This window comes from Artibeus jamaicensis, unplaced genomic scaffold (genome assembly GCF_021234435.1).
Source record: "Artibeus jamaicensis isolate MK-2021 breed Jamaican fruit bat unplaced genomic scaffold, CSHL_Jam_final contig_548, whole genome shotgun sequence".
NCBI classification, from domain to species: domain Eukaryota; kingdom Metazoa; phylum Chordata; class Mammalia; order Chiroptera; family Phyllostomidae; genus Artibeus; species Artibeus jamaicensis.
In genome coordinates this window covers 19252285-19262279 of record NW_026521883.1, presented here as the reverse complement: position 1 = coordinate 19262279, position 9995 = coordinate 19252285, and the positions used below count along the sequence as shown (strand labels likewise).

Genomic DNA, 9995 nt, shown 5'->3' with positions numbered 1-9995 from the left:
TGTTATGGCAGCCACAGTGCACTGATATAGGTCCCTCTCCGGTCTCTTCTGAATGAACTCAGCTATGTGCAGCCCACACATAGCGAGTGGGGAGTTACGGGCCATCTCCTTGAGGACCAAGTATCTACATAAATTTGGAATTCTTCTACATGGGTGATTTGTCTCACCTCTCCCATTTACTCATTCATGTAAATATAGGCTCCTATGTATTTACAGTTTCAGTTATAATCTGATACTTTGTTGCTGAAGTTGTTCAAGCTCTATCCGTTGGGACCTTCCGGTTGGTTCCTGTCTTTTTGACTTACGCCCCACCCTCAACATTGTGGAAGGGTTGTTTTCATTTTGTTTTGTTTTTTGCCTCCCCCCCCCAACACTTCCTTATTGTTTAGCACTATGCTGTGCTGCAGACTCATCTTGTGTATCTCTTCTCCAGCCCTGGAATCAGCCACGTCTCCAAGAAGCCCTGGTTCCTTTCCTCGGATATTCCAAACTAAGATCTGGGCCTCATTGCTCTTGGGGTGTTGTTTTTATTTCTAGACCATATCAGCCACAGAGCAAGGAAATAGGTATATACTAACCTGTGTGTGTGTATATATATATATATATATATTACACATAATTCTATTAATATATGTAGGAAACTATGAATTAAACATAAGTTCATACAAATGTCTCCAAGTCTAATCCACTACCACAGAAATCATTCTAGCCTCCGCCTCTTGTTTATCCATAAATTTTCCAACAGTAAGAGACCTGGGCCTATCTTTTTTTTTTAATTAGCGAAAACAGGAAAACTTCAGTGTATGTTGTTGATATTTAAGTGAGGTGAGAAAGTGTATTGTAAACCGAGCTGTGCTGTATAAGTTTATGACAGTTTCATCAAGTTTTCAGTCCTCTCTCTCCCACATATTCACTCCCGGTCCAGGTGCCCATTCCTGTCATGTTGCAGGATTCAATGGAAGCAGAACCAAGAGATGAGGGACTTCTGAAAGCGCATTTCAAACAAAGATTTGTATGTATTTATTTATTTTTAGACGGGAGAAAGAGAGGGAGAGAAACATCAGTGTGTCGTTGCCTCTCACACATCTGCACTGGGGACCCGGCCTGCAACCCAGGCATGAGCCCTGACTGGGAATCGAACTGGTGACCCTTTGGCTTGCAGGCCAGCACTCAATCCACTGAGCCACACCAGCCAGGTCTAAAAGAACATTTTTGATGAGGAAAATAATAAACTCTGGGGTCAGCCAGGAAAGATAAATAGGTCAAAGATTAGGCCTGTACAAATGTTCTGACTTAACTGGGTTACAACCCTGCTGTGTAGTTTAGGAGACTCTTGTATTGGACCATTGGAAGGTATGACAACATCTATCATATTTGTTTGCCTGTCCTCTTTTCTGTATTTTAAGAAAATTTCTACCTTAGTCCTGCCTCCATATAGAAAAGCCTAGAGGCCCATCCACACTTCTTTCGCAGCTTGGATGCAGTCATATGACCTAGTCTACCAGACTCATCTGCGCAAGGGTTGGGATACTTAGGATACATGAAATAAGCTCTGCCCAGAACTTCCACTTGGCAATGAAGGTGGCAGCAGAGGTGGCCAAGTCTGGGGGACAACAAAGGTTACAACAAAGTTGGGGTCTCCATGTTTGGGGGTGGTAGCAGTTGCAGCAGTTTCCCCCTCAGGTTGCTGCTGGAGTATGTTTCTGGGGCCTCTCCTAGATTTACATCTGACTGTTTCTCTAGCATTCCAGGTTGGTGAGTGATCTGGTTAAAGGAGCCAGCACTGTGAATTTGAGATAAGAGCCCTGACCATGATAGGGTGGTATAGCATGGGTGAAAGGGAATGGCTCGTCTCAAGGGTGTCATTTCTCCACAGAAACATTTACTGGGCACTTACTATGGCCAGGCACTGGGCTAAGTGCTAGAGCAAAGTAATTACATTACCTTTTGTGGAAAGGAGGTAACTAATTGAATGAAGTCAATTGGAATGCACTGTGATTGAATGATAAAAGTATTATGAGGAAGTAGTTATTGTGTATCAGAGGGTGAACGATTAACACGCGGGGGAGGAGACTATTCAGTTTTTGCAAATATATTTGAAATGTTTCCGAAATATAACTAGAAGTGTATCAACAGAGATCCTTACAAATACAAGACAAGCCACAAGTTGGAGAAAGATATTTATGATGCTTATAACTATTCACAAAATTTTTCAAACTTCTACTTCTAGGAGATCTCACCTAAAACAAAGGCAAAAGGCGATGGCTGTCAAACACAGAATCTAGAAAATAATGGATTCAGTGTGTTCAGGACAGCATCTAAGCTGTGTGTTAGGGTGAGAAAGCCACAAGTTCACATTGAAGCAAGGAAGAGGTGGTCTCCAGGGGAGAAGCAAAAGGCTCTAGAATACCAGACGTGGTAGGAGACATAAAATAATTGCAGCTATGATAGAAGCCAAAAGACCAGCGGGAAAATATAATTAAAAAACACAAAGAAAAACAAAAAACTATAGAAGGAAATGTAATCATAGTAGATAAATTGTGATCTGCAGTGAACTATATCTATCAACCTATACAGCTGAGGATTACTAATGATCATAAAATAGAATGTAAATGTCATCAACCTTCATAATGGAATTGTAAGAATACAGATGACACTGAGAGAAGGGAGGAGAACTCTGGCTGGTGTGGCTCAGTGGGTGAAGCGTCACCCTGCAAACCAAAGGGTCGCAGGTGTGGTTCCCAGTCGGGGCATGTGCCTGGGCTGCAGGTCCCCGGTTGGGGGTGTGCGAGAGGCAACCAGTAGATGTTTTTGTCCTGTTCTTCCTCCCCTCTTCTTTTTCTAAAAATAAATAAAGTCAAAAAAAAAAAAAAGAGAGAGAGAGAGGAAAGGGAGGAGAGCCAAAAGGAAACATAGGGGTGTTGATATTGTCATCTTACACACTAGCGAGCTAAGAAACACTGTTGATATCCCGTAAAGGCGAAAATACATTATTAGACATTGTAAAAAAAGTCTATGCAGGAACCATGAGTAGTGAGTGATACTATGATCCAAGAAGGAGAATATGAGGAATGTAGGAAGTGTCATGAGTTAAATTTTCATCAGTCTTAAAAACCAGTAAATTATTCCTAAAATTAAAAAATCAAGTGAACAGGGGCATAAACGTATTATTGAGAGTTATGGGAGCCACTATTGGAAAAACAAACAAAAACAGCTTGACCGTTGCAAGTAGTTCTTCCTCTAGGGAGCTCAACTTGGTGACAGACGTGTATCTGTCATTCATAAACCTTTTCATCGCGTCCTCCTATACTACTTGGGTTCTGAGTCACATACGAGCATACTTTAGTAGGAGCAGGGAAACGAGTCTAACGATTTAGTTTAGAACCAACCATCAGTTCTATCATTGCTTACTGTATACTTACCCTATGACTGGTGCCCTGCATGCGTTCCATTTGGTTCTCTTGAAAATACTGTCATGACTTGGATGGGACTAAGGTCATTCGGTGAGTGCTCCTCTAGTGCCCCCTTTCCCACTGAACTCTGGTCATCCTCCCTTTGAAAGATGTGCCAAGGGTGATCTCTTCACCTGCTCTTGATTCCAGCCCTTCCTCCTTTACATATGTTTTTCTTCCATATCTGTTTTGCCTATAACCATACTCAAATCTCTCCTACATTAAAAAAATTTTCATCTTCTCTCAGTACCTCACAATCTCTCAAAAGAACATGCTCACCACTAATCCATTTTTAGTTGTTTATGTCATTCTTCCCTCTCTCTGCCCAAGCCCATACATACCTTCTCTGCGGAAATCATTCTTTCTGATCAGGGAAACCAGTTTCCAAAGCTGCTGGCAGTTTTTCAGGTCCTGCTCTTCTCACTGCTCTGCTACCCTCCACAGTGTAGGTCATCTTCCTCTTATTGGAACTTTTCCCTCCCTTTGCTTCTGACTCTTGTAGCTACATCCCTCGTGGGGATGAAAATATACTACAATTAGGTGGCAATACAGAATATACCCGGGAGTTACAAGGTGTGAAAACAAGTGTAATGTTTTGTAAAAGTTGACATATAAACCTGTCAAAATAAACTTAGTAGGAATAATACTATGTATGACCACCTTAATTGCCCCAGCTGGCAACAGAAGCCACAGACCTAACTCATATGTAAGTTTCCAATACAAATATCTCACAATCAGTAGGAAAAAAAACCTGTGTTTAGTCTATCTTTTAGCAAATATGTCCATAGTGATCAGGCTTCTCATAATATTGACATTAAAGTTGTTGAGAATTAAGGAAGATACAAAAGGATTGTGTTCTGTGACTTACAACTGTGGCCTGGCAGAAAGCTGCCCACTGGAGTCTACTTCTGATCTTCGCTGTTAAGTTAAAATTTGGCTACCCCGCAGTGATCGTTTCAGCAGTAATTTAAACAAATGGCAACTTTCATTTATACACTGCCATTAGAAATATTAGCTTGTATAGATGCAGAAAAGCAAGAACCTACGATACATTGGTCAGTCTAAATTATCGAAAATGGGGCAGTAAAGAGCCTTGGAAATCAGACAAAGAATGCTTGCAAGAACAGAGAAGCAGCCAATAGTTAATACATCCTTGCCGCGGATCTCAGGTATACCGATTCCAGTTGTGACGTTTATGACCTAAGCTCTTTGACATTTCATTCACAGAGATAATGAGTGTAAAGTCCTATGTCAGTGAAGGCTACACACGTCTGAAACTGAAGAATCAAGCATGCTTTCTGTATCCATATCTTTAATCTGGTTTTCCATATATTTCCAACCCAATATTCTATTTTACTTCTTCAACAAGCATTTGAGTGGGTATATGCTGTTTCTAGGTGCTAGAGAGTCAATAATGAATTAGACCTCCCTATAAGGAAGGTAAAAGTTGAGCTGAGATTGGATTGAAAAATAGCCAGCCAAACTCTGAATCGGGGAGGTGTTTAATGGAAAAGAAACATGTGTTGAACAGAAGCAGGAATGAGCTTGGGACATCTTTAAGAGGTTCCGTTCAGAATGGAAGCAGGGTGGTGAGAGGAGATAGATTAAGGCCGCAGCATGAACGAGTAGGCAAGAATAAAAAGTGATGCGTTAGAACTACAGCAGTTATCCAGGGAAGAAATATTAATGGCTTAGGGTATTTTGGCAGCAGCGGAGAGAAATAAAAAAAATTTAGATTTTGATGAATGTTGGTCCCAGCTTGAGGAATCAAGGTTGGTCTGAGTACCTGAGTTGAAGGCTAGAGAAAAGGACAGGGAGGGAGAAAAATCAAGAGTTCCCTCACATTCTATGTTTTCCAGCCAAACTTCCTTATACAGGTCCACATTTCCCAATCCCTTGAAAATAACATTTCCTTTATTTAAAAAGGTCTTCTTCCAGTGTTCGCAGCCACTGACGCTCTCTAACGCCAGCACCTCGGCCAGTTCGCCGAGCTCTAGCCAAAGGAGAAGGTGGGTAAGTAGAGAGGTCCCTATACCACGGTTTGTACAAGGCAGACCGTGAGCCAATTGACCAGTGGTAAAGCACGGAGGAAGCAACTGGCTACCAAAGCCTCTCACAAGAGTGCGCCCTCCACTGGTGAGGTGAAGAAACTCCTTATAGGCCTGGTACTACAGCACTTCGTGAAATTAGATGTTATCAGAAGTCCACTGAACTTCTAATTTGCAGACTTCCCTTCCAGCGTCTGGTGTGAGAAACTGCTCAGGACTTCACAACAGATCTGTGCTTCCAGAGTGCAGCTATTGGTGCTTTACAGGAGGCAAGTGAAGCCTATCTGGTTGACCTTTTGGAAGATACCAACCTGTGCGCTATCTCCATGCCAACATGTTAACAATCACGCCAAAAGACAGCCAGCTAGCACACCACATACGTGGAGAATGTGCTTGAGACTCCACTGTGATGGGAAACATTTCATTCTTTAAAAAAATTTCTCTTCTTCCTGTTATGGTTGTTCTGAACGTTAGATTTTTTTTCCCCCATGGGGTCAAAAAGGTACCTAAGTATATGATTGCAAGTGGCAAATAGGGGACAGAAATCTGGTATTGCCCATTTTTTCCATTTTCATTTGTGTGTGAATTTTTCAAGTATAAATGCAGGGACATAAAGCATTAATGTAAGTCGAGGTATTTCATTTAAACGAGTTTCAAGCAGTTCAACTTTGTAACAATATAAATAAACCTGTTAAATTTTTCTGGACAATGCCAGCATTTGGATTTTTTTAAAACAAGTAAACTTCTGCCCTGGCTGGTGTAGCTCAGTGGATTGAGTGCAGGCCTGCGAACCACACGATCACAGTTCGATTCCCAGTCAGGGCACATGCCTGGGTTGCCGGCCAGTTCCCGGCAGGGGACACACTAGAGGTAACCACACATTGATATTTCTCTCCTTCCTTTCCCCTCTAAAGATTAATGAATAAAACCTGAAAAAAAAACCCACAAATAAATTTCTTACTGATAGCAACTAAATGGTGTTTATGGCATTTTATCATACAGCAGATTCCATCCACTCACTATGCTTTTGAGTTGTCCTACATGCAAGTATGTTTCTGTCTTTCTGTGCTGTTCCTGTAATGTTTATTAAAATATATTAAGCTGTAAATAAAATAAATAAAAAGGTCTTCTTCCTCCCTTCCTCCTCCTGCCAGCCATGCCTACGCAGCCAATCTCTTAGAGCTGCCTATGAAACTGCCCCAATCCACCACTCACCCCACTTACCCCCCCAGGTTGAGTAACTCTTTCCTCTAGATTCCCTGGGACTTTATTTCTACTTCTTAAGGAGAGTAATAGTTATTACCTGCATTATATTTTCTGTAGATATAATAAACACATGTATTTTCTATATAACTTTTCAGAATGTCAATTTTGTCTTGTCCATTGCTGACATTACTGTACTCGTGTGCCTCATACACGACATGAAGGCGACTCATAATCTGCAAACATTTAATGCTACCTTAACCAAAAAGCCTTTACCAATATAAAAGTTAATTGCTAGGATCTCATTAACACGTTACTTAAATCAAAACAAAATTTGAGAGTACAATTCTTTCTGTATACGGAAGCTAAAAGCCAAAGGGATCAACTTCAGAAAATATACTGAAAAATATGACATTTAAATGAGACAAAAACTGCAATTAATCAATATAAATTAAGTAGATCGATTTATTTTTCTGTATATTTCACAAGTATACTTTTGGAAGGGCTATTTGACAAATTTTAACATTAACTGCCAACTCTATAGATGTATTCACCAAAAAAGGCATTTGCTCTCGGCCCTTTTAACACAGGGGGAGTGTCCTATTGCATCGCAGGTGAGAGATGTGGTAACAGAAGAGAGCGTATTAAAAGAATATCAAATGCTATTTAGTAGATAAATAACGACACATACACATACACTAATTAATGGTTATCATGACCACCAGTGACTTGCAGAATAAAATTCGTAGGCCAATCTACTTAAAAGACCGAAACTAGTGAAACTACTGAAATCGGTGTTTTTACCCTTAATCTCAAAATGAGATTGACCTCAGTTCCCAAAGTGTGGTGGGAAGGACCGGCAGTGTACGCTGAGTTTCAGAGTTGGAACAGTGGCTCAAATTAGTCATTTTCCAGACCAGGCTAGTGTTTTAGAAAACTGAATTGTCCATTAAGAATGATAATTCATCAGCCTTAAATACCATTTAATGAAAGCCATCAGGGACATAAGCGGTCAGGATAGGGATGAAGTAAAATGAGGTGCAGAAGGAAAATGATGAGTGGAAATGTGTTTGAATATTGGGGAATGTGAAAAGGCCACCGGAGAAAATGCTTGACTTGCCCCTCAGATGTGCTCTTCCTATGGCTGCCTGCCCCAGACTCCCAAACACCAAGTTTGGAGCAGTTTGAGATTACATTTCAGCTTTGATAAAACTCCACTAATTTGTATTAAAAAAAAATACATGTTTGATTTAGTAAAAAGTATCAACAGATGTTCAGAGGTATGGTTTTGTCACATCAAGTACAGAGCAACTAATTCCAACTATTGAAGTATAATAACGAGTAGAGACCAGCCTTCCCTGATGAATAGTTAAGATGTATTTTTTGGTCAGCAGCACAAGAGGATGGAATAACTTGTAAATACTGCAAACATGCTCCTTCCAGTTCATCAAAAACAATCCAACAATTATTACCATCCCAAATGCCAGGAGCTAGAATTATTTTAGTCAGCTATAGCTTTCACAAGTGTTTCTCAAAATTGTACCATCAAGTAGGAGTTACTAGACATGAAACAGGTACTTTATGTCAAACATTAGCCAATACTTTCATGAAGTATTTGGTATATCTGCTTTACTTCAGCATTAATTTATGATAAACAGGACAGTGATTAAAACAAACTATTTCTCAAATCACAACTCTGAAACCATAGTAATGAATTACGATTAAGCTCATCTAGTCAAAATCGTCATTATAGCAATGGTGAAATAGCTTGTAAATGTCTTCAATAAACTGATCATTGAGGCAAAACCAAAAACAGAAAAGTTTAAAACCTCTTTATCTCGAGCACCAATAATAGAGGCTAAGCAATTATACCTACAAATCCTTAATGACAGGTCTTTCCTAGTGGAAATTCCTGAGATTTTAAGCAGTGTGACTTGACAGAAGGCAGGTTGGTTTAATGAGGAAATTTACTTTTAATAAAAACACAATCAACAATATTTCATTTTGGGCACTTACTCAGTATTTCACAGATCCTCAAGTTTTGAGGTAGGTTAAATATCAGTGTTGTATTTTACAAATTAAAATTCAGGCAGATGTTGTTACATCACGTGCCACAAACCACAGGGGTCACAGCAGGAGTTGTATCATGGTGAAGAATCACATGGTCTCTGATACTTCCGATTAATCTTTTCCGATGTGTAGACTTAATGGTGGTAGTGTGTACATATTCATTAAAAAATACTATATATTACAGAAAGTCCACTTTGGGGTATTTTGTAATTCTTTTTTCCCTTTAAAATATGGAATGCTTCATGAATGTGTCATCCTTACACAGGGGCCATGCTAATCTATCGTTCAAGTTTAGTAGATGTGCTGAAGTGAGCACTATTTTGTAATTCTTAACTTGACCCTAAAATAAATGCACATATTGTGGAGTAACCTATTTTGTCCTACTTCTTAAAATTGCAAATTAGCACTACTGATTTTGTTGCTTTTCTGCTTTTTGGGATGGGTAGAGCAGAAAGATAGTGAGTGAGCTTTCCTCAGAGCAGCAGGCTGTCCGTAAGTACAGGTGCTCGACTCAGAGCACCATCTATGATAATTTGGGGTCATAAGAAAGCAGGTATGCAAATGCAGCCAAGATCCAGAAAAGATGCCTGGATCCGAGAGAAGGGATGTGCAAGTCAAAGAGGAAGAGAAAAAGAGTATCCTCTTAGATTACTGATCCTCATTATCACGCTGCAGCAATCTGACTGCGGGAAAAGCTCCTAAAAGAGCAATTTGTCCCAGTAATGTCTGTTCAAGTTCTTACTAACTAGATAAAAAAAAAAAAGATAAAAAAACAAAAAAAAATTTAATAAAATGGACATTTTATTAAAGTGGCATCTATAAAAGCAAAATATCTAAACATTTTAATATATGTCCCACCTATCATGTAAATTACTCTAATTGTCATAAGCCTAATACACAGAGCTTATCAAAATTACTTAAAATTATTTACCAGTTCAGCTCATCCTGACATAGGTCCCTGGACCAGGCCTCTCAAGTATTTGTTTCATTATAAAGTTCTTTTTATTTAAACAACTGTCAAATATTAGACATCATACAGGAGTAAGAATGGTTAACTGAAGTTATAGGGAAAACATCATCATAAAACAGCATTCAGCAGAGCAAATTTCAACAGTAAGGATACACTATGCTTCCAAATAGACTGACTAGCACAGCCCAACATGATTTGAGTCAGAGGCAATTAAAAAAAAAAAAGGAGGGAGGGGCCACAGGATGCAGAATA

The 9995-nt window shown here is 39.6% G+C and overlaps 2 pseudogenes; one reads left to right on the top strand and one right to left on the bottom strand.

Moving 5' to 3' along the window:
* Positions 1-4527: 4527 nt before the first annotated feature.
* Positions 4528-5897, top strand: LOC128628152 (histone H3.3A-like; annotated as a pseudogene).
* A 3100-nt stretch (positions 5898-8997) lies between these two features.
* Positions 8998-9089, bottom strand: LOC119051137 (uncharacterized; annotated as a pseudogene).
* Between the last annotated feature and the right edge of the window lie 906 nt (positions 9090-9995).